Below are 25,772 nucleotides of genomic sequence, written 5' to 3'. Positions count from 1 at the left end.
ATTTACGATGCAATGCACATCCCTTTCTAAAATCTACCCCTCGATCGTCTCTAAACCTGGGATATTACAGCCTTTCCCCCTTAAAGAAAACTTCGTCCCGAAGTTGTAGTTACAATACCTGAAGAGTTCGGGGTATGTTTTCCTCAGGTCTTCCTCTTTTTCCCAGGTGGCTTCCTCTCGGGGTGATGTTTCCACTGTATCTTGCAGTACTTAATAGCTCGATTCCTGAGCTGTTTCCAGTTCTCCTCGAGAATCTTCGCTGGCTTCTCGATGTACGTCAAATCTGGTTGTAACTCGAGCTCTTCATGTGACACTGGCTCATCTGGGGTCTTTAAGCATTTCCTGAGTTGCGACACATGGAATACATTGTGAACTTGAGCTAACCTTCCTGGTAGTTCCAATTCAAAGGCTAATCCTCGGTTTTGACACAGAATCTTGAAAGGTCCGATGTATCTAGGACTTAACTTCCCCTTTACTCCGAATCTCTGAAGTCCTTTCATAGGGCTCACCTTGAGATATACCATGTCTCCAACTTGTGGCTCCCATGTCCTTCTCTTCTGATCGGCATAACTCTTCTGTCGACTTTGGGCTATCTTAAGCCTATCTCTTATAATGTCAATGATTTGTTGCTTTTCCTTGACATAATCAGGATTAAACTCCTTGCTTGCTCCAGCTTCATACCAGCATATGGGTGATCTACACTTCCTTCCGTACAGAGCTTCGAATGGTGCCATCTTGATGCTGCTTTGATAGCTGTTATTGTATGAAAACTCTGCTAGTGGCAAGTGCTCCTCCCATGATCCTCCGAAGTCTAGGGCACAAGCCCTAAGCATGTCCTCTAGAATCTGGTTAGTCCTCTCTGTTTGTCCACCTATCTGAGGATGATAGGCGGTACTATAGTCCAACTTGGATCCTAAAGCTTCATGTAGTTGCTTCCAAAATGCTGATGTGAACACGGATCCTCGATCTGACACGATCTTCTTGGGCACTCCATGTTTACTCACGATCTCTTTGAAGTAAAGATCGATGAGTTTCTCTCCTTTATCCTACTGATTTACCGCTAAGAAGTGTGCACTTTTCGTCAACCGGTCCACGATTACCCATATCATGTCCTTCTTTTTATTGGTCATGGGTAGTCCGGTGATGAAATCCATTCCTATCTCTTCCCATTTCCATTATGGGATGGGTAGAGGTTGTAACTTTCCTGCCGGACTCTGATGTTCAGCCTTCACTCTTTGGCAGGTATGGCATTCCGCCACGTATTGTGCTATCTCTCTCTTCATATTATTCCACCAGAATAACTCTTTTAGATCCATGTACATCTTTGTACTTCCCGGATGTATGGAGTATGGTGTTTGATGGGCTTCCCGGAGTATTACTTCCTTGATCTCAGCAATATCCGAACGCAAATCCTCTTCTGAAACCATAGTGATCTGGATTCTCCTCGGTGAAATTCTGATGGTCTTCCTTCATCAATCCTTCTCATCTCCTCTACGATGAATGGATCGTCCAATTGACCCATCATTATCTCATTCTTTAAGTTAACATTTAGCTCATCGGCTACTTGTAAAGCCGATAGCCCTTCATGAGCCTCTTTTTCCCAAAGTTGTATTTGGGCTTGGCTTATTTCCTTCCTCAACTCCGGTGATAACTCTTGTTCCACTCCTCCAGTGCTCTTCCTACTCAAGGCATCTGCTACAACATTGGCCTTTCCTGGAGTATAATTGATGGTCAAATCATAATCCTTGATTAGTTCAAGCCATCTTTTCTGCCTCATATTGAGTTCCTTCTGAGTGAAGAAGTACTTGAGACTCTTATGATCCGTATAGAGCTCGCACTTGGCTCCATAGAGAAAATGTCTCCAAGTTTTAAGTGCAAAAACGACTGCTGCTAGTTCTAAGTCATGTGTTGGATAGTTCACTTCATGAGGTCTGAGTTTCCTTGATCCATAAGATATTACTTTCCGATCCTGCATGAGTACGCAACCCAATCCATGTTTGGATGCGTCACAGTACACGATGTAATCCTTGCCAACTTCCGGAACTGCTAACACCGGTGCCATGGTGAGTTTCTCTTTCAGAGTTTGAAAACTCTTTTCACACTCCTCTGACCACACAAATGGTGTGTTCTTTCTTAACAGCTTCGTCATTGGTCCTGCTATCTTGGAGAACCCTTCAATAAATCTCCGATAGTATCCTGCCATTCCTAGGAATCCTCGGATTTCCTTGACAGTCTTGGGTGCTTCCCAATCTAAAACTGCTGCTACCTTGCTTGGGTTAACAGCTATTCCATCTTTACTGATAACATGACCAAGAAATTCCACTTGGTCTAGCCAAAATTCACACTTGCTGAACTTGGCATATAGTTGATGTTCTCTTAGTGTTTGCAGCACTAACCTCAGATGTTCAGCATGTTCAGTTTTATCTTTGGAGTATATCAAGATATCATCGATGAATACGATGACAAACTTGTCTAAATATGGCATGAAGATCTTATTCATAAGATTCATGAAGATTGCTGGGGCATTGGTTAATCCAAAATGCACTACAAGGTATTCATGATGTCCATACCTTGAGACAAAGGCGGTTTTTGGAACGTCTTCCTTCTTGATCTTAATCTGATGATAACCGGACCTTAGATCAATTTTAGAAAAGACTCCCGCGCCTCTAACTTGATCAAATAGATCTTGTATTCTTGGAAGTGGGTACTTGTTCTTGATTGTGACATTGTTCAAATTCCTGTAGTCTCTGCACATCCTTCTACCTCCATTTCTTTTATCCACGAAGATCACAGGTGATCCCCATGGTGAAACACTTTGTTGTATAAATCCTTTCTGTTCCAGGTCATCCAATTGCTCCTTAAGTTCTTTTAACTCCTTAGGCCCCATCTTATATGGTGCTTTAGCAATCGGAGCTGTTCCTGGAATTAGGTCGATAGTGAATTCTATCTCCCTATCTGGTGGCATTCCAGGTAATTCCTTAGGAAACACATCCTGGAATTCATTTACTACAGGTATATCTTCCAACTTCACCTCCTTCATGCTATTCAGCTGCAGCTCGACTTCGATCTGTGTATGCTTGTCTCCTTGGTAGATCATTCTACTTCCATCGGGGCTTTTCAAAGACACAGTCTTATTCACACAGTCGATCAATGCTCCGTTAGCTTCTAACCAGTTCATACCAAGAATGACATCAATGTCCTTCATCGGTAAAATGAACAGGTCTGCGTCAAACGCGCATTTATTGATCATGATGACTTGTTTTTGTTTGGTATGGGTTACTACTATCGTTCCCCCCGCGGAAAGTATAGTTATGGGTGTATCTAACTTAGTGCAACTAATCCCATGTTTGATGATGAATTGCTGAGAAATGAATGATGTAGTTGCACCAGTATCAAAAAGTACTTTGCCGGGATGAGTAAGTATCTGGAGCGTACCTATCACTGCCTGATCGGAGTTAACCACCTCCTCCAAGCTGGTGCAGTTTAACTCGCCGAAGGGTTTCTTGTTCTTCCAATTCCCTCCGTTGTTTCCTCCTCGGCTTCCGCCTCCTCCAGACTGACCTCCTCCATCCTTCTTATTGGGGCAATCCTTCATCATGTGCCCCTCCTGACGACACCCAAAGCAAATGATTCTGGGTTTACGACAATCCTTCGAGGCATGTCCTTTAAATCCGCATACGCGGCAAATGACCTGGTTTGTGACTTGGAATCCTTGATTCCTCCTCTGATTGTTGTTGTTGTTGTTGTTTTTGTAGTAGTAGTTGTTGTTGTTTACCTGGGTTTGAAACTCAAGCCAGTATTAGGCTTGTTACTGACATACTTCTTAGGCTCAAACTTGGCCTTCTTCCTCTTCTCCTCTTGTAGTTGCTTGAAGTCATCTTCAAGAGTGATGGCTGCATCCACCAACTCTTGGAATTCCGTTGCTCTCATCATTCTGAGCTGTACTTTGAACTGGGGACTTAATCCCCGCATGAACCTCTTCTTCTTCTTCTTGTCCTCGGTGTTGACCTCCTCAACAGCGTACCGGGACAGCTTCGAAAACTCCCTGACATAAGTCAGGATGGCCTTATCCTTCTACTCAAGACTTTGAAATTCTCGACGCTTCAACTCCACAATGCTTTCAGGGACATTGGATTCCCTGAACTTCCTCTTAAACTCCTCCCAGGTGAATACCTTCCCAGCCGGATAAACGGCTACATATTGTCCCACCATGATGCGGCAGGTCCACACAATAAGTGTGTTGCATAACGGACCTTCTCCAGGTCGGTGCATCCAACGGTGTTGAGCTTTCTCTCCGTATCCATCTGCCAATCCTCCGCGTCCATAGGCTCGGGCGCGTATGCGAAGGATATAGGCTTCGTATTCTGGAAGTCTGACAGAGTGACTCCCGGGTTTTCAGGTCTTTCCACCTTGTTTTGTTGAAGCAGCTCCTGGAAGAACTTGTTCTGCTGCTCCAACGTTATCCGTTGCCTCTCCTCCATCATTTGCATGTACTGGACAAAGTTCTGTTGCGTCATGGGTGGTGGTGGTGGTGGAAACTGATTTCTGGCTGCTTCATCAGCCTCTTCCTTTTGCTTCGCCTCGCGCTCCATGCGCTGCGCTTCACTCTCCTCACCTACCGGTCCCGACATATCCCCCTAGTTCTGCAACACAAGGTGATACTCATAATTACTCCATGCGCAAGTTTTACGAGCTCAACTTTGTGCACGAGAACTAGTCACGCAATGGAAATCAAGAAGCAAATCCAAATCATTCAAAACATATACCATGTATATACATACTTAAGTGGTCTTATTACAATACTCAGGTCGATGTGAGTATGCAAACTCACTTATTGAAGTATATGTACAAATTTCTACAAATATTACACACTACAATACATGTGGTACTTATGTATCGTAGTCTCGCCTCCCTTGGTGGTCTCTAGTCGTACTTCACTCCCGGTACATCCCAGGCTTCCATCCGGTCGAACGTGTCGTCCTCTCGACGGAATCCGGAACGTAGGGTCTTCCCGTTGGCTGGTAGTCGGAATCAGAGGATGATCCGAGGGAGAAATCTGTGTTCATGAATTGATTATTCAAAACATCATAATCCACCCATCGGGTATATTCCCCTGTGACTCCGCCATAGGTATTACCTCCATCAGTATCTGACTCGATCAGTATAGGGTACTCCTCATAGTCCACCCCTATTATACTGATTGCCCTGGAACTGGGTTGTGGCGTCCTCATTCATCTCCGCATTATTTCTGACTGAATTGCCAGAGTTTCCGGTGTCTGATCCCCAACGCCAACCTGTTGAGTTCTCTATAGGAGTCTCGGAACGCTGATTGTTTCCGGATTCCTCTCCACCCTCATACCCTATATAGGAACTACTAGGATAGTACCTAGGTGTAATGGGTGTAGTTTCTAGTTCTGGATGGTCAATACTAATGTAGTCACCAGCTGAGTAAACTGGTGTGTGCACCTCATTCTCCACGGTTTCCTTCCCTTTAGTCTCCTCCTTGGGTTCAGTGAACTCCTCTAGCATTGTATCAATTGCTCCCGACAGATGTCGGTTCAACTGAAAGAACAAAGACAGTAAGTTGCGGCTATTGTCCATGTACTTAGCGGCTTCTGATGGTTTGTGTTTTGCAAATTTGAAGTGGTTAAGCATAGGATCATCTTCCTCCTCCATATGAGGAATGTGTGAGAATTCGGACCCCATAAGCTCTTTCGTCTTATGTTCCCGGATATCAGTGATGGCTCTCATAATGGCTATATGGTAGGCTGTTTGGTAGTTCTAGCCTCACCTGCTGGCATTACTATGCTCATTCCTAGGGATTCTGGAAGTCTTAGTCCTACCCTACACTTCGCCAATACGATGCACGTCGTAGTACATGTATTTCTTTACTTGGATCTGGGGATCACACCCAAATTCAAGTAACATGGCACGAAGAATATCTGCGAGTCCTCCTTCATATTCACTCAGTGTTGAGTCCATCACTTTCACGTTTCGTCCCGGATGTGAACTTGCCATAGTTGGCTGTAGAAATAGAAAGAATATAAGATTAGTAATAATGCATCATAATAGAGATAATAAAGAATTATCGCACTAAAAGATATGATTGTTGTATTCTCAATTAAATATACACCATATTTTTAGAGAATTCTTTACTAATCCTATTTGACTCCTAACGTTCGGTCCCATTTACTAGGATCCAACCTAAGGTCAAAGCTTTTACTCTGATACCAGCTGTGGTGACCCTGCATACCACTGCATGTTGTAGTATGCCAGTCGTTGATATAACATTCACGAAGTACCATTCCGCAAATATTACATCCCTCAGAGTAGTACAACAGAACATAGCAGGTCCATAACTCATTCATTTATTATTACAAGCATAATGTACATATCATCTCGGAGCTCCTCTTGGGTCCTAAGAGGGATACTCCTGGGTTCGAGGCGAACCCACTTAACTTACAATATAGAAGTCTCACTATGTTATACATTTATTCCCTCGAGCAGTTAAGTACTAAGAGTTCGTACTGCTCGGATACTTGTACTACTAGGTAGGTCTACACGTGTTCTCCTCCGGAACCCTCCCCGGCTCCGTAGACTATGAGGTAGTCTACTCCTTTGACACCTCCAGAGAGGTCTGGTTCTTCATAGTCGATGATGTCGGCTCCTTCAAGGTTGTCGTTGTCCTCCTCCAGATGGTTCAGACAATCTAAGCAGGGGATTTAAGAGTGGGATGAGTACGAGCGTACTCAACAAGTTCATTATAGATAAGGGGTGTTTAATGCACTAGCTACGATATTACACCAGAAAGTCTAATACCAATGCAGGTTTTGATAAACATTTCTTCAAGAGGTTGCTTTTATTTCAAAGAACTATGTCCGTCAGCCTTCACCGGTTTACTAGAACTTCATGGAGCTCCTTTCCGGCCGCGTTCGTAGTTCCTTATCCCGGAACGAGGAGTGACGAGTCACGGTTCTTTACACTCTGCAGAGGTGTGTTGCTTTACCCATAAGAGATCTTAACCTTGGTGCCAACCGGGCAGCTTTCCCGTCCACACTTCCTATGGTGTGAGGCCCGGTATAAGGTCATAGCCAATCATATTCCTCCGCTACCTCGCACACCCACCCTTTGTTGCAAACCCCGACCCTGGGTCCTCGTCGGTCCACTTACACCACTTAAGGACGGACCCCGACCACGACAACAGTCTGGGATCGAACCAAACTCCTTCGTCGGTAGCTGCAACCCATCATAGACCACATTACCGTGGGGACTTAGAGTGGGTTCCCCACCCACAAGTTGTTCCGCAAGCCGCAACTGCTATGGTATGCACAGCATAACCGTGGGGAATTAGAGTGGGATCCCCACCCTCAAGTTGCTCCGCAAGATACAACTGCTACGGTAAGCGCATCCATTGATGTACAAGAGGTGGAAATACGATTGACTAGTCCGTCCCATTCCAGATCTTATGGTTAACACGGGTATTACGGCACAAGAATCATTGGACGACATTTGTTGTTTAATCCTAGATGGATATAAACCCTTGCAATGGAACCTCCACCATTTCAACACAATCCATGGTTCCATTGCCCACCACATAGTCATACTCATAGTTATGAAAATAGTGGTTTTGGTTTTTATGCAATAGTGATAATCATAGTACTTTGCAAGTAATTTGATAAAAATACTCAAATGGTATGAGCAAGCGATGAACTTGCCTGAACACTGCAAAGTGTTGCAGTTGGATGGTGTGGACTGACCCTTGTCCTCTGTTTCTGAAAAATAGCATCTTTCTCCGATAAGGGCAATGGTTAAAGAAGCATTGATGCATGATTCGATTTTTAGGGTTTGTTCCCCCCTTCCGATGTCGTTATTATTTCATGTGAGAGGTTATTACTAAGAATAATTTGGGGATACTCTATTTAGAGCAAAATACAACCTTGAAATGTTGTCAAGGTGTTTTTAAAGTCCAAAGGAATTTATTGACTTATTTTAATTATTGAAAATAATATATGTGATTTAAATGATTATTTTAATCCTCAAATTTGAACTTATTCTTGTTTATCTTCAAAAATTCTATTTCTTATTTTATTATGATAGAGTTTTTTATACTGAGTGGTTTTCATATTTTAATTATTTTTTTAGAGCTATTAAACATTTCTTGTGCAATTTCAAAGTTTCTGTATTTTAAAGAATTGTGAAATGACACAATTGCCCCTAGGCCCACATGTCAGTGAGGCCCAACGGGTTGGGTTAGACCAGCTCGGGTCCAACCGACCCGAGCGGTCGCTCACTCTCTCCTCCTTGCGCCGCTTCGACGAAACCCTAACCCTTCTCGTCTCTGGCGACGCCGAAATCGCCTCCGCCGTCGCCGCTTTATTCCGGCCATCTCCGGCCCTTGCCGGCGACGAGATGTGGCGGATCTGGACCGCCTCTCGACGGCGCACAAGATCCTCAGGCTCGATCTGGTCCTCGTCTCCCCCTTAGCTCGCCCCCAACGCGTTCGCCCGCACGGCCGTGGGGTTACGCGGCGATGCGCCGTTCACCGGCGAACCAGATACGGTGCTGTGGCCGTGAGCTACGCCGTGGTGGTGATGGGGCGCTCGCGCTTGGCGACGCCAGGCTTGGCCGCGGCTTGGCGCTGCCGTGGTCGGCCCGTGCCGCCTTGCCGCCATGGCACGCCGTGGTGCTCTCCTCCAGGTATGTGCCTCCTTCTCTGCTCCCCTCCTGTGCCTGTCCTTCTTCTTCCTCTAGCCCTACTGTTGTGCTTTGCTTGCATGTGCAAGAGCTGTGGTGCTCTTCTGCAGCGCCTTGTTTGCCTGTTTCTGCTGTGCTATGCTGCGTTGTGCGTGTGCTACTGTTGCTATGCCATGCGTGTGCTGCTGCTGGGTGTGGCCCTGCCATGCCTCTGTGCAGGAATTCCTAGCCTAAGCACTTGCTATGCTAGCATTTCTTGTCTAATTCCTTCCCTGTGCCTCTGTTCTTGTTAATAAGCTTTCCAAATCCTCAAGTGTATTCATTTCAATTGCTATGGCTTGATTACAGTGTGTAATTCTTGCATATTTGCAAGTGCCAGAGCAATTGTGGCTAATTCTGGTGCTCAAATTTATGGTTATGCTCAATTGAGCATTACTGTGGGCTTAACAGTGTTATTCAGTAGTGAATTGATGTGTGCTTTGCTTGTGTAACATGATCCAGTGGTTCATCAATCATTTGATGTGCTACTGGATACAATCATAAATTAATTATGAGATTATCTGTGATATAACTGTTGCTTAATTGTGGCTATTTCATTTATATGGTTCATGGATTGATGCCAGGCTTGCCCCTGTCCAGCTTTTGTATGCTAAGGCAAGCCCTGATGATCATATGATCATCAGTGCTTGATGACTCTCTGCTGTCCTATAGCTTGTGTTTCTCTGATGCTCTTACTTGGCCTGTGTGTCACTCAAGCCTGTGCTGGTGCATGCTCTTGCTTACCCCAGCACCTGCTGTTGCTTGCAGTGATCATCTAGATCATTTGCAAGTGTCTGTCTCTTTGGTTGCTTGTGTATTTCAATTATCTATCTAGTTTGGCTTGATCATATGCATAATTGATGTGAACTGCTCTGTAGTTATGATCATTTTATTGAGTTTGGTAGGGCTAGATGGATGCCAACACTTGGTTGTGTACCCTAGCCCTCCTTTTGAACCCTACAGGGTGATGATATCTGCGCATGGCTTCTCTGTTGGGATTGGTTAAGTGGTTGAGGTGGCCTTGACAGCAATTCTTTGCTGTTAAGGTAGCTCCCACCCTTGTTAGCTAGCTGTAGCTTGATGAATACATCACTGGACAATCCCTTGTTGGATTATCAGTGATCTTTGTTGTTGACAAACAAGAATAGACACAATTTGTCTATCTGTCTGATGGTGTAGTGGTCACAGGTGCTAAGTGGCTTTGGCTAGCTGGATAGGATCATCCCTTGTTGGATGTCTTTGGTTATGCCACTGGTTTGGCATAGCCAATGTTCCCAGGGTGTCTTCCTATTGGTTTCCCTCTTGTTTACTTGCACCAATTTGGCTATTAGCCATATGATGACTCACACATAGGGTTTCTACCCATTTTGCTTCTGTGATGCAAGTGTATGCTTAATTATGAGCAAATCAGTGTTTTGCTCAGGTTGGTTTGCTTTATACCTCACTCCAGCTCCTAGAAAGGTTGTTGGTGTAGAGGTTTAGCTGCTGTGTGATTTCTTGGCTTGCCCTGCTCCTCCTTGCAAGCTTGATGCTTGGTTTGTTTCTGGTGATTATGGGATAGGTGAGACAGCTCTAGCTGTTCACCTGTTCTTGCCGCTCTTGGTGTGCTTACCCTTGTGGAGCTGCTGCCGGTGAACAGCTAGGGTTTGGCTCAAAAAAGGTTATATATGCTTCTCCCTTGCTCTCTCTGGTCGACAGCAGTGGTGATTTCATTTGGTGACTCCTCTCTGTGCTGGTGTGCTGTTTAGCATGCACACATGCAGTGTAAGCTGCCTGTGTGTGTGTACCTGATGCTTTGCACTTGGATGTGAGAGGATCAGCTCGGCAGAGCTGGGTATTATCCACCATTTCACTATTTTTTCTAATCTGCCAAGTGGCTTTGCCACTTGGCATAACTTGTTTCTTTTCTTTGTGTGTATGCAGGGACTTGGAGATGATCAAGATGAATTGCAAGATCATCTTGATCCAGGATTTCATGAAGATCAACTTGTAGTTTAGGATTGATCATTTCATTGTAATTTTCTTTCTTTTTCTTTTCCATTTTGTCAATTCTTGTAATGTGTTGTAATATCTTATATTTTCAAATCTGAATATTGTAAAGACAATGTATCTTGTGTGATTATCAATAAAGCTCCAATTTTCTCTAATGAGCTTTACTTTATATTTGTATTGTTCATATTCTTTATTATTAATAATTTGTTTAATGAATTACCTCACATTTGAATTATGAGATATTCATTTGATGTTTGAATTTGAAATTTAAATGTAACTTAGGTTTGAATTCAATCATGCAACTTAAGTTGTAATGCACTTACTCTCCTCTCTTCTCAAAACCCTAAATTAGTTAGGTGAGATACAAGTTTGTCGCACTCTCGAAACCCTAACCCTGTAAGGTGTCGAGAGAGAAACTTGTCCCCCTTCGATGCAGTTTTGTTTTAAAAACGCGAAATTTCCCCAGAATTTACGATGCAATGCACATCCCTTTCTAAAATCTACCCCTTGATCGTCTCTAAACCTGGGATATTACACTCTGTTGACCCGAGCCTGGGCCGTGGTGTTCCTCGCATCACCTTCTCTCTGGATGTCTCGAGTTGCCGCCACTGCATGTCGAGGACTATGTTGTCTTGGACTATTGCGGCGTGGAGAGCTTGCGGGTTGTTGTACTACTTCTCTCCCAGCTATTGCTGCTCCCATAACACCAATTCCTGCCATAGCAGTTTTGTATGAAGAGGTCTGAGGATCGCCCTGAGGTGGCCTGGTTACCATCATGTATGCGTGTGTTGCCATGTATCCTGCTTCTGGCATTTTGTGTATTAATTATCCTCTCGTATCTATTGATATAAAGTACATGTCGAGATTTTGGACCAGATTTCTCGCTCAGCTTCGGGTATGCCTTCCATTCGAGATCTTTCTCTTCCGCGATGGTCTCTTTGGTTGTTTGCTGAATTCCCGATTGCGCGCCCAGGTTAGCTCTCCGTTCACTAGAAGCCTCCGCCGCGGCTTTCCTTTCTTTATGTTTCGGTTGCAGCTTTTGTAATTCGCGTCATGCACGACTGAGCTTATATTGATATGATGTTAGCTCAGCTACCGATGCTTGTGTCATCATCGGCTCTGTTCTGTTTATAGCCCTTGAGGCTCTGTCCCAAGAAGCTTGAGGCAGCTGCACCTTCTCTCTTGGTTGGGCTCCAACATACTTATTTCCTGTTCCCCTCGTGAGATCTGTGGGATCTACATAGGGGTTGCTGCCTAGTTCGTCGAAAGCCTCAAATTGCTCCTCTTCTTCTACCTTGCGACCCGACGCCATGAGCATGCAAATTTGATCGTATGTCGAGTTTGCACTATCATCGAACTCGAGATCTTGAATCATCGAGTTTTTGCTGCGTGATGCCAAGCTTAGCACCCGCGCATTATGCATAGGATAGGTGACACCGTCGCATGGATCGGCGAAGACCTCCCTACTAGCAGTAAAGTTGGTATTGTTGGTGAAGTTGAAGTTGGTGAAGCTCTCGGAGTCGCTATCTTGGGATAGATTGGTTTCCGTGTCCGACCCGAAAGTCATCCTGTCGAATAGATTGGCGAGTTTTCCGCTGTCAGCGGGCTTGGTGGCGTGTGGTGGTGAGACTTCCTCGTTGCCTGATTCAAGGGATGATGCTGATGATCCCGAGGAAACAGGCTCGGCCGCCAACGGTCCCGAAAAAATCATTGCCGAAAAGCAGTGCGATCCCTCTTTTCCGACGAGGAAGCGGAAGCTCCCGAACTTGGCATATGCATGCAAACGAGCAGGAGGGTGAGGAACAAAATTGACAAGATCAGATTGGATCTGTTTACCTCCTTCAATCGCGTTGCTTGCCGCCGATGATGATGATGACGATGCCATTGAGATCAGGACCTTGCTACCTCCAATTCCCACAGACGGCGTCATTTGATGAGGTATCGACTCGTCAATGCCTACGGATTGTAGACTTCGGGTTTCGTGGAAAGTATAGGGCAAGTAGAACTCGAAGGTTGTCAGACGAACAAAAGGCGTCGAACTAAACAAAACACGGTGGCTAGGGTTTGCAATGATTTGATCCTTATTTCGACCTTGGCTTCACCTTTATAAAGGAGGTGAAGCCGAGGATTTACCGTGTCGTACAAGTACAAGTTATCGGGCCGCACTGGGACTTTTTTTTATATTGGTACAAGTTTCCCATAATAACTCTGCTTCCTAATCCGAACATCTTCATCCTTCTAGGATTCCAAATCTTCGAGTCCATCGGCCTTATACTTCAATCGTGGACCAGGGGTATATATGATACATGCCTCTTAGGCATACCTATGTCAGCAGGGGTATATATAGAGATGGACGTAGTCCCGGTTGGTGATACCAACCGGGCCTAAAGGTGATCACACCCGCCGCAACTCCTTTAGTCCCTGTTGGTATCGCCAACCGGGACTAAAGGTCCTGATCGGACCGAGACTACATCTTGCCGCGCGTTCTAGCCATTGGAACCAGGACTATTGTTAGCAATAGTCACGAATAAATTAGCGACCGGGACTAATGCTCCTTGCACCTTCGAACGAAAGACCCTATTTCTACTAGTGAAATTAGGTAAAAGTTAGGTTTGTGACATGTTAAATGTCACGTAGTGTTGTGGGTATATTTCATGGTTGTACCATTGACAGCGCCTAGATCCGGCAAGCCCGGGTGGCCCATAGACGGTGATGGTGGCGTATGGCCATCGGTCGGCCCAGTTGCTGTGGATCAAGATGGATGAATTCCATCCCAGGAACAAGGAGCCGGATCCATCGACCAACTCTGGAAGTCGGATCCGGCCTGGCCCATCAGGGGGTAGCCGGATTCAGTATGGCGTATAAGGAAAGGCGGATCCTTGATGTGCATGACAATGTAATATTCCGTAGTTAGGTGACTTGTATTCCACCTAGGACTCTCCGTGTAAACCCTAGATCTTGGCGCCTTTATAAGCCGGATCCCAGGAGCCCTAGAGGCACAACCACAACTCATTGTAACAACGCGAAAGCGCCCAGATAATTCCAGACAAGCAACAGTAGGCCCTATCATCGTGCAGGTGTTCTGAAGCTGGGTAAATCGCGTACCACCGTCCGGAGGACTCTCCGCCCGATGGCCCTACTTCTTCTCCCCCTCGTGAGGATCCCTCCTCCGAGGTACGGTCGAATAGGCAACGACAGTTGGCGCCCACCGTGGGGCCAGCGGCGTCTGGAGGCCGGAACCGGGAGGGTTCCACCATGGGAAGCTTCAACGACTCCATCGCTGTGGGGCGCGTCCTTTATGCCGGGAACTTTCCGATCGTCCCTCAGGACGAGTGCTGGATTCCGGCTAAGATCGACCCCATCAAGATCTCCATCGTCCCAATCGGCGGCATTCACATCTTCATCGGCGAGACCGTCGACTCCGAAGGAAACGCACTGGTAACTCACGCGGACGCGACTGCCGCTGAGCAGGACGCAGTCATGAAGATCCGATCTGAGACGTAGGAACTTCCCAAGGAAGACTCCGCCTTAGATCTGGAAATTTCAAAACCCACCCAATCCACCCCTAACCAGGAAATTACGGTGGAAGACCAATGTAGATCCGCCTGGGTCTCCCAGGTGTTAGATAAGCAAAGATGCCACTTCGTGCACTTCCTCTTACACATGAACCACCCCTCCTTAGGAATGAGCTGGACCCATGCAGGTTGACGCTACCGGAGACAGCGATACTCCGGATCAGCAAGAGGTTGCTGGAGACAACAACGCTCCGGATCAGCAAGAGGATGCAGGAGACAAAGAAGAATCAATCCTTGGCAACCTAAGCCCAATATCTGACGACGCTTCCTCCATAGACACAGAGGAATACAACTGTATTACGAAGGAGTTGGAGGACGAGGAGAAAGCTGAGGTAGAATCCGCCCCGCCAAAGGTGGTCCTTGTGACCTTAACTGGGCTGGAGCAAGGCACAGACGCGGAAGCAACTCCGAACGATGCCGAAATCCCAGGCCCATCCAATTCGGAGACTCCACAACAGATGCACTATCGCATTGTGCCGGATCCTGAAGAAGGACGTGTCCTCGAACACGGGGAAGATATGTCCATAGAAGAGCTCGCCAGGCAAGCGGGCCGAGTGTGGGGAGCCCGGACAAGCTGTATGAAATACCCTGTTATGCATTCAACTCACGATCCCATGATCAGTGTGCCATGAGCACATAACCGAACTGAATATCCAGATTACAACATCCATTACAAGGTTCTGAATAATAAGTCTTACAATAATAGGGTCACATGACCTAGTCTTGCATAAATGCCACTTCAGGCAAGTTCACACCAACATAGCAGCGGATACACATCAATGGCGTCTGGCCCAAGTCATTCCTTAGGCCTACAGGCAACTGACTTCAATAATGTCCTAGGTCGCATAGTCATCTTGGTAGCCCCCGTCATCTTCATAGTCTGGCCAAGTTAATAGCTAGGGACAAAGCCGCGACTACATTTGGAATTGTACTCGCAAACCATCAAGAAGGTGCTAACAGAACTAATTAAAAGAGACAAGAGAGGAAGAATAGTTTCTCTTGTGGATATAGAGAGTGAAAGAGAAATGGTTTCTCTTGTGGATATAGCGTCCCGACATGTCAGTTGATGGGGACACTAAGGGTAATCCTATGACATCTCTATATCTTTATTGAAGAAGATACTTCAAAAGATAGACTATGGCACCTCTATATCTTTGTTGAAGAAGAGTTCCTCTACATGAGACAATGGGAAGGGGTAACCCATGTTTGTTTTCTTTTTCCGCGAGCATCTCCATATGGTCGACACAAACTTTCCCGTACCCTTCGGGTACATCGAACACATCCACTTTCTTAGTAAGCAATTTCAAAACAAAACTCGACACAGCTCGGTAACGGCCATTCCAACCGTCCATGACCGCAGACCCGGCTATTCGAATAGATTTAACTCTGCATAGTGTGCGCACTTTCCCCAGAAGAACCAATAAATCCGCTGGGATCATCCCGGGGTCATCATACGAAAGTATGCGAGTATCGGATAATCAGTCAAAGCCTTTCGCCCTTTCAACTTACCACGGGATCCTACCCTATGGGGTATGTACCTCCCTGGCACTGTGGCAGCTCACCTCACTTTGAGCGTGACTCCACCGCCACGTCAGGAGACCCATAGTGTCTTCCGGACGGGTAGCCCCGAGGGCATCCCGTTATACTATTGTCTCCACCAACGACAATCCGGACTCAGGGGTACTGTTACCCTCGTATAGTTGTGTGGTGTCACATGATAATAAGAACGAACTACAGACTAAGCCCCATGCTCACATTGAGGTAATGTGGCTGCGCGGTTTAGTTGTTCCGGGCGAATACAAAGAAACGTTTGTCGTTTTTCTCAAAACCCAAGTCACACACACATTTCTTTTCTCAGTCATCTTTGACAAGATCCTTTCCTTTCATAAATATACACTTGGGTAATATTGACTCACCCAAGGTTTTCTTAAAAACTTTTACAACAAGGTAAACCTTGAGGGGTTCCCAACCTAAAGTTTCATGAGATGAACTAATACTCCACTATGGCCGAGATGATGGTCATCATGCCATTGAGGGGTATGAATGAGTGGTATTTGCAGAGGGTCATACTTGCTTAAGGTAAGCATGTATCGTGACAACATAAGAGGGAAATATACTTTCAGAATGTGGTGCTAACTAATCAATTCAAATGAAAATGGTGAGAATTGACCAACACAAATATTACCAAGGTGATTCGGCATACTCATCTCAATTTGAGAATACACCAAGATTCATGATATTACTAACTCTACACTAACAAGGGGGTGTAGTGTGAATGTTGTCCAGAGATGGGTCATGTTCAAGCTAAGCATAGAGGATAACTAAGTAGGATAGCATGGCCATGTCACCATGCTTCCAACAAATACTAAAACCATGACAAGAGATAACCACTAGAGGTAACATGCTTGCATCCAAGCATAGATGACAACAATATGGAGGTCAACACACATAGAACCAAGATGCTAAAAAGAGCAACAACATGACATCAAAAGGGACATCACATCAGAGATCAACAGATGGCTTGCCTTGGTTGGCTTGTCCCTGGTCCTCTTCAAATCCTTCTCCAAAATCCTCCCCTTCAACTTCTCCCTCGTTCGTATCTAGCGTCGCAAAAGTAAATAAAGCAAACAATCAACGCATAGCTCAAGAACCAAGGGTCAAGTAAAATTAACATGAAAATCTGTAGGGGAGTTGTTTGAGAGTAACAAATCATGGTGTGGATATTTTTTAAACAAAGTGATGGCAAGGATTTGAATAAACCAAAGAGATTTTAATTCTAGGGATTTCTATTTTCGTGCCCCTGCTTCGTTAGTTGTACTCAGTTTTCCCCAGCTCGTTAGTTTTTCCTCAGCTTTCCCCTCCCTCTAGTTTGAAACCCCTCGAAGACGCGGGTTGCCGTCAGGTCGAGGCCTTACCGTTACCGTTAATCGACGGGTGGGGCTGCACGAGAGGTGGGGCTGCATAGAGGGCAGTTCCTCTACGACCGTCTCGTGCTTGACGGGTAGCCATCCATCTACCGCCGACGCGTGGGCCGTTTTATTTCCTGATTGTATACGCGGTGCTGCCAATGACAAATGGGGCCGCTCTATGGGGCTGCCGCAGCCAATGACCGGTGGGTCGTCTATTTATTTATAGAAAATTATATTGCCGCTCTGTGGGGCCTCCGCGACCAATGACCGGCTGTGGCGGGTGACTATTTTCGCAGCTTAATCTAAAGTGACTCTTATGCTAAACATTGTGCATCCCGACGTTGACCTAGCAGTGGCGGCGAGCATAGCCGTTCTGACCATGCCGATATCGGCATCGGCATCGTTTGGAGGATGTGGTGCTCGAATAATAGTGGAAATGCGATATTATCTTTTACATGCATAATATATAGAAAATAGTTAGATCGCTAAATCGATGCATATGAAGCTACATATATATTCTTGGTCATGATCCCCTTATCTAAAGGGGATGGATGCATGGCTTCACGTCGTCGTCGCTTTCATCGTCAGTATCTTCGTCGTCCGAGTAGTAGTACTTCCTGCACATTGTTCCGTCGAACACCTTCACTGTGAGCACATCATCGCCTTCATATTTGAAGTGTACGAAGAAGCCGAAATCCACACCGTGCGCGATGGCGAAATTCTCCCAGCCCTTGTCGAGGTACATCCGGCCTTGACCGTCAAATAGGACCACCACGGTCTAGAGACGAGGACCACAGTCAGCTGCTCGCAGATACAACTTAGCTGGCTCCTGGCCGTCAAGATAGTCCGCAAACTTTTTTGGGAGAGCCTGCAAAGAGATCGAGCGCCGATCGTTTGAAATTAAAGGTTTTTTAGAACATTCCCATAATTAATCACATGCATCATATATGTGAGAACGCGTACGTACCTTCTTGACCAAAGGGTCTTCATAGACGACGATGAAGAACTCCTCCATGATCAATGGCAGTGTTGACGGTGGTGGTGGCAATGATGATGATCCACTTCCCCTTCCCCTTCCCCTTCCTCTTCCGGTCCGCGTCCGAGACGTGGAAGCCATGGCAATGGATCAAGTGTATGTGAACGAAGAAGAGAGAGGCAGAACCTATTGACACAAGGGATGGCCGTGTGGGTGTTTATAAGGGAGAGATGACCGTTGTAGGGGTTTACACAATAAAATAAGGAGGAGGTGAACGTTGGTGGGGGTTTACACAATAAATTAAGGAGGAGATGACCGTTGTGGGGGTTTACACAATAAATTAAGGAGGAGACGACCGTTGTGGGGGTATATATCTCAACAAAAAAGTAATGCGGACTATCTTGACGGAAATGGAACTTCGTGATATAGTTTATCATTTTACCGTGAAAAGTAATGCCTAAAAGAAATGGTAATTCGTGATAGTTTATCATTTACCGTAATGGCTACAACAAATCATTGATGGTTTATCATTTTTTGCGTGAAAAGTAATGGCTACAAGAAATGGGTGATGGTGTATCTTTTTTGCGTGAAAAGTAATGGCTACAACAAAATCGGTGATGGTTTATCATTTTTTGCGTGAAAAGTAATGGCTACAAGAAATGGGTGATGGTGTATCATTTTTTGCGTGAAAAGTAATGGCTACAACAAAATCGGTGATGGTTTATCGTTTTTTGCGTGAAAAGTAATGGCTACAACAAAATCGGTGATGATTTATCATTTTTTGCGTGAAAAGTAATGGGTACAAGAAATGGGTGATGGTGTATCATTTTTTTGCGTGAAAAGTAATGGCTACAACAAATCGGTGATGGTTTATCATTTTTTGTGTGAAAAGTAATGCCTAAAAAGAGTTTATAATTTAGCTCGTAAAAAATAATGCAGAAAACCAAACTTTGCGTGAAGCTAACCGACGACAGAGAGAGAGGGTGGTGGCCCTGACCAGAGAGAGAGATAGGGGTTATCCTGCCCGTTAGATCATACGATCAACGGTCGGCGGGCACGATCCGCGTGACATGGGCTAGACCAATCAGGGGCAATGTTGGGCGTACTGTGAGAGTTTGTGAAGGGAGAGGGAAAAGCTGAGTAGTATCAAGAAACCAAGGGCAAGTGAGTAGTAAACAGACTAAGGGATTCAAATATGAGATTTAAAAAATGGAAAATGCGTGTTTTGTACAATGAAACCCATCTTGGCCTACCTCAAACTATTTGCAATACAAATCTACATGAGTGTGGAAATTATGGCCTCATTCAGATAAAGTATGTTTCGGGGAAAGCTGTTTTGGGTAGGGCTTATTATGGAAAACCATGCACCTTCATAGCTACTAGGTGATTTGAGAAGTGGCAATTTGTGGTGAAACTTGATTTATCTATGATTTATCTATGATTTGAGAAGTGGCAATTTGTGGTAAAGACTCAATGAGTAAGTGCCACTCTTTTTCAGAATTTTTTGCACATTAAATAACTCATTTAACTAGTTAATCCCATTTGTTGACTCTCTGTTGACCAGCCACTTGAGGGTAAAACTGAGTATATTGCACTAGCCAGTATTAGCACTCAAGGGGAAAACTGAGCACACAAAAAATGCTAGTATATGACTCGAGGGTATACCTGAGTATATCTAAATTTCCAGGGTTAGACCCGAGGATGCGTGTTGCGATGCAGAAGTGGAAGACGTGCCATTGTTGACACGTGTCGCGGCGCAGACGTGCAAATAGTGGACGCGTAGGACGCGGGTCGCATTTAGGACGTGTAAGCTCCTCCCTCCCTCCCTCTGCACACAGTCATCTCATTCTCACTCACGCACGAAACCACCCCTCTCACGTCCCATCAACTTCTCCAAATCGAAAAAACCCCAACCGCCGTACGCACGCTACCCTGCCGGCGATGTAGAAGAAGAATGCGCCGGCGGCCGTCGCCTCCGCGCCCGTCGCCTCTGAGCCCGTCGCCGCCGAGCCCGTCGCCGCCGAGCGCGTCGCATCCAAGCGCGGCGCCTCCGTGAACTGGGCCTCTCTCTCGGCTGATGGACCACTTCACAAGATCGGCGAATGCTTACTGGCGAACGAGGAGTACGCCGACACCTACTCTTCTATGAGGCAAGTCTGTAGAAATTGGCGCTCAGGTTTGCCTGAGCCCGACGTGCACCTGGACGAATGGATCATGCTAGACCACGACCTTCCACGCGTCGCTGAGTTCACCTTCCTCCAACTCGGCACATCACGCTACGTCACCATAGATCTATCGGAAGTTCATACAAGGTTCAAATTCCTCCATATCTACCTTTTTATTTTCAATCTTAAACATCTTAGTGCTGAATGTTATCTTCATCAATATATTTTAGATACTACTTTGTCGGCTTTTGTCGTGGCGTCATCGTGCTTGCCCAGAAGAACCCGCCGCACAAGATACGGCTGCTGAACCCACTCACAAAGAAATCGAACACTATGTTTGAGGCGCAAGTGCCATCTGCTTTTCTGAAATCAGTCGCTGTTATCAAATCCCGACTATGGTCTTCGTTGCCGCACATTACCCGCCGGAAATTGGTTGGGTCGATGAGAGCACTCCAACTAAGGATATAAATGAAGATTGGGGAGAAGGAAGATTTTCGATCAAGAACCATTGTCTGCGTTGCATTACCCCGTTCAATGGTGAAGCTGTATGCGATTCTTGCGGACAATTTTGAGATCGGAAGAATAGTGTGCAGCAATGTACAGTTGCAGCAGCGCGCGAGCACTGTCAAGATGGAGACACTAATTTCATTTCTAGAACTTGGACGTCATAAGTTCTATCTTGTGAAGTCGGATGGTGATCTGCTGCTTGTGTTGTTGGTCAGCGAGGCTTTGGCGGGCAAACCATTGGTGTACCGTGTGGACACTCAGAGCCGCTCTCTCCATCCGGTCAGTAACATTGGCAGTAATGCCTTCTTCGTGAATTATGTCCGGTGTATCTCCGTCGACACCTGAGTGTACCCGACACTTCGACCTGGCAGCATCTACTACACGGATTTGGGTTATATCAGAGAGTACTCTCATGATACAAAGGCACAGGATGAGTGGTCACTACGTGTGGATAGAATAGGACTCTACGGTTTGAGAAATGAACACGAGGCCATACCGTTTGGAGGATGTATTGGCCTCACACTGCGGACGGAAGGAGTTCAATGCATATTTCCTTGGGGTAATGCACGAATGGAGGGAGGAAGAAATATATGGGGAGGAATGAAGAACAAATTCATTCATCCTGGGGTCCCTATCCTAATCTTCTTGTTGTCCATACATTGCGTGCGTCTTGTATATTTTTCAGCTTAGTTTGTCGTGAACATTAACAACGTTATTGGCTGCTTTTGGCTGCTGTATGCAGTTTATGTATTGTACTTAGTATTCTGATTATGCTGTTGTGAATTTATCATATACTAGCTTCTAGATTTGCTGCCATATTGGGCAAAAAACGAGGGCCAAAAGGCATAAATAACCCCAGAGATTTGCTACTAGATTTGCTACTAGATTTGTTGCCATATTGAAGAAAGACAGAAATAGAAGCTTCTCTAGATTTGATACTAATTTGGTGAAAAAGACAGAGAGAGAAAGAGGGAAAAGGTGCTCTTAAAAATGCCAATTTGGGCCGAGAGAGACAAAACCCAGCTCCTGCTCACGTGCAACCAAACGCTTCTCGTCCTGTCCCACGTGGTCCCTTTCTACCAGCCCCACGCGACGCGGCCCCACACGACGCGGCCCCACAGACGACGCGGCGCAACACGTCAGCACATAACGTCCAAATAAACGGATTCCTTCCGTCTGAGCTCCTTCTGCGGGTTTCAGACATTGGCTTGGGGAAAACTGAGGAAAAACTAAGGGGCTGGGGAAAACTGAGTACAACTAACGACCCGAGGGCACGAAAATAGAAATCCCTTAATTCTATCATTGCATGTGACACACATACATTCACAAACAGAGATAAAATTTCATGAACAGAGACTATTAGTATTTTTCCTAGATGGACAGTAACTAAACAAGATCAACACAATTGGATTCATCCAAAAATATTAATCCTACAATTTTAGGAATTAGAAATACTAAACAGTAACCAGAGATAATGTTTATTACACTTAAAATCGTATAAAAACCCTACAAATACAAATCTAGTGGCATTGGATAGATATTTTCTTACTGGTTTTTCTGCAATTTGAATCACCTCAATCGGATCTACCAAACTCGAGTTATTTGCAAAATGGCTTACAGATAAATTTCAAGTTTTAACTGTTGTTTCAAATTTTTAATCAAAAATTGTTTGGGCGGGAAGATCTGGGCCGCGCCAGTGTGCAAGGATGGGCCGGCCCAGTGGGGTTCTCCGGGTGGCGGTGAAAAAATAAAAATAAAAAGGTCGGGGCCCATGGCGGGCCAGGACGGCAGACGTGGCCATGCATGCCGACGTGGCCATGCATGCGGCATGCGCCCGTCAGATCTGCATCCAACGGCTTGGAGCCATCGCGTCCACGACGTCTGCATGGCGCTCGCCGGCGCGGAGGAAGAAGGGGGCGGCCAGGGCTTACCAGCGTCTAGCGGCGGCGTGTATCGGAGTAGGCGGGTCGGTAGCTTAGGCGTGCGGCTCGTAGACGTCCTGGCGGCGCTCGGACACGATGTCGTCTCCTTGTTCGGTGGCGTCTGCGTCACGGGCATTGTTGGTGCATCTCCGTCATCGTGTCGCCTCGCTGCAGATCTGCGCGGTAGAGGTACGGGGAGAGGGTTAGGGGCTGCAGGCGGTGGCGAGGATGAAGAGAAAAAGGAGGGGGTGGCATTGACGACTTCGTGGCGGTGTCCACCTGTGCGTCACCCTCGAGGTGACCAAAGTGTCGATGACACGAGCGGCAGCAACAGTGGCTCGAGCTGCTGCTCGAGCAGCTCGGCAGAGAGAGGGGCAGAGTGGTGGTGTCTAGGTGAGTGAGGAGCTGAAAGGGGGCGGGGGAGGCGTTGGGTCGCCTTTTATAGGCAGAGAGGGAGACGGGGAGTGGAGCGGTCGGTGGTGCTGTCCAATGGCGCGGCGAGGGCTGGCGTCACCTGGTGGGGCCAGGGTGACGTCTCCCTGGTGGCGTCAGCGAGGGAGGGAAACGAAGAGGTGCACGGGCAGTCGAGGATGATGGCGCGTCAAGCGAGGCGTTGCCATCATGTCTGTGGCTGGCGTGCGTGTGTGTGCTGGGGAAGGTGGGCTAGGGTTTCGGTGGGAGAGGCGTGGCTGATGGCCTGCGGGCCAGGAGAGAGGAGGTAGAGGGCTAGGGTTGGGCCAGGGCAAGGGAGGGAGGTGGTAGTGTCGTCCACGGCCCAAACCAGGGAGGAAAAGAGAGAGGGAGGGGAGAAAGAAAAAGAGAGGGGGAAGTTCCCCCTCTTGTCTCTCGGCCAAAAACAAGAGAGAAAAGAGAGAGAAGGGAAAAGGGGGCAGGGGCAAAAAGAGAGGTTCATGCCCTAGTGTATGTGCCAAATTTTGGCAAAAAGTGCAAGTGCACAAGTGTTGGAGAAATAAAAGGAAAAAAGGGTGGTGGTGGTGTTAAAGGTGCAACCCTAGGTGATGATGTGTCACCAAGAAAATAAGAGAGGGGAGTGTTCCCTCTTATGTTGGAGTGGTCAAAAACTAGGGTTAGGATTTTAGAACCAGAAAACAACATTAAGGTGGTGCCATCAAGTGAGAGGGGTAAACCCTAATGGTTCAAGGTGGTGTTCAAATTTTGGGTGTTGGGGGTTATCACACAAGTCATCACACCAAAAAGAATTCTACACAAGCTCATATACAAGATTCTAACCTTGCATACACACATAAGCACAAGATTGAAAGTTTGGGATTTCTATTTTCGTGCCCCTGGCTCCTTAGTTGTGCTCAGTTTTCCCCAGCCCCTTAGTTTTTCCTCAGTTTTCCCCAAGACCTTGTTTGAAACCCACAGAAGGAGCTCGGACGGAGGATTCCCGTTTAGTTGATGTTGGTTGGTGCTGGCAAGTGGGGCCACTGTTGGTACCCCGCAGTGGACACATCTTCACTTATCCAGGTCATCGTGGGACCCACAACTTGTCCACGTTAGTGCGCCGGACCCACAGCTTACCCAGGTGACCGTTGCAAAATGGGAGCCCGAGCCAGCCCCGCGCCTGTGCCCGTGCCATTGCTTCCCCTTTCTTTCCCCGTGCCCCATTGTTCTTCTTCTCCGCCAGCGGAAGCCCTTCTCCGGCAGGCTGGTGATGTCTAGTTTCTCTTCGACCTCCCGTTCTTCATGGCCGCAGTATGGACCCGTGCCTTTGACAAGATGCCCTGATCGCCCACGCCAGGAGCCTCGAAGCGGTCGATCCGCAAGACGGACGAGAACGGCAACCGTGGACGTGAGTTCCTTGCATGCGAGAGCTTGCCATATAGAGAGGGGGATAAGGTTAGATCTCGCTCCAATTTCTCCGTTTTCTCTCGATTTTCTTGCTATTCCCTCGAATTTGGGATTTAGGGTTCCCGTTGTTGTTTTCTGATCCTGAAGAAATGCAGGCATTTCGAGTGGATCGATGTGTACATTCAGAGGCTTCAATTGCAGGAATCAATTGGCGCTATTGGGGGGCGCAATTTGGGAGGGGGAGGGGACTTGCTGTAGAGAATGCGGCGGAGAGAGGAGCCGTTCCGATTATGCCTAATGCTCCCAATCTAGAACTGGTGGAAGTGAAGGGAGAACTGAAGAAAATGAACAAGAAGTTAAGGCAGCTAATCGAGTTGAAGAAGCAAGCTAATCTAATGGCTGGTTGTTTTTTCTGTTGTATAATTGCGATCGGATTCTTATCATTGCTCACCAGGCGCTAGAAGTTATTACAAGGGATACCTTGTTACAAATTCATTATTCAGTTACATGTACTTGTAGTTGTTTTCATAGTTAGTGTGTGCATTCATCGAAATTACCAACTATATTGGAATGCTCCCAATAATTGTTAGAGGGGTGACAAATAATCTAGGGCTCCCAATAATCTATTCACCGAAATCCGCAAATATGTATGCCTCATGTTTATACCAAAATTATACCACTTTTGGGACGTTTCAAATTACCAAACTATATGCCAAAACTATATCCCCTAAAAGAAAAGGAAAGCGAAAGATAGTTGATAATTGTTAGAGGGGTGACAATAATGCATTCACCGAAATCCGCAAATATGTATGCCTCATGTTTATTCCGAAATTATACCACTTTTGGGCCGTTTCAAATTACCGAAACTATATGCCAAAACTATACCCCCTAAAAGAAAAAGGAAAGCGAAAGATAGTTGATAATTGTTAGAGGGGTGACAATAATGCATTCACCGAAATCCGCAAATATGTATGCCTCATGTTTATACCAAAATTATACCACTTTTGGGCCGTTTCAAATTACCGAAACTATATGCCAAAACTATATCCCCTAAAAGAAAAAGGAAAGCGAAAGATAGTTGATAATTGTTAGAGGGGTGACTATAATGCATTCACCGAAATCCGCAAATATGTATGCCTCATGTTTATACCGAAATTATACCACTTTTGGGCCGTTTC

The sequence above is a fragment of the Lolium rigidum genome, chromosome 3 (assembly GCF_022539505.1).
Source record: "Lolium rigidum isolate FL_2022 chromosome 3, APGP_CSIRO_Lrig_0.1, whole genome shotgun sequence".
In the NCBI taxonomy this organism is placed as follows: domain Eukaryota; kingdom Viridiplantae; phylum Streptophyta; class Magnoliopsida; order Poales; family Poaceae; genus Lolium; species Lolium rigidum.
Note: the sequence above shows the minus strand (reverse complement) of the source record.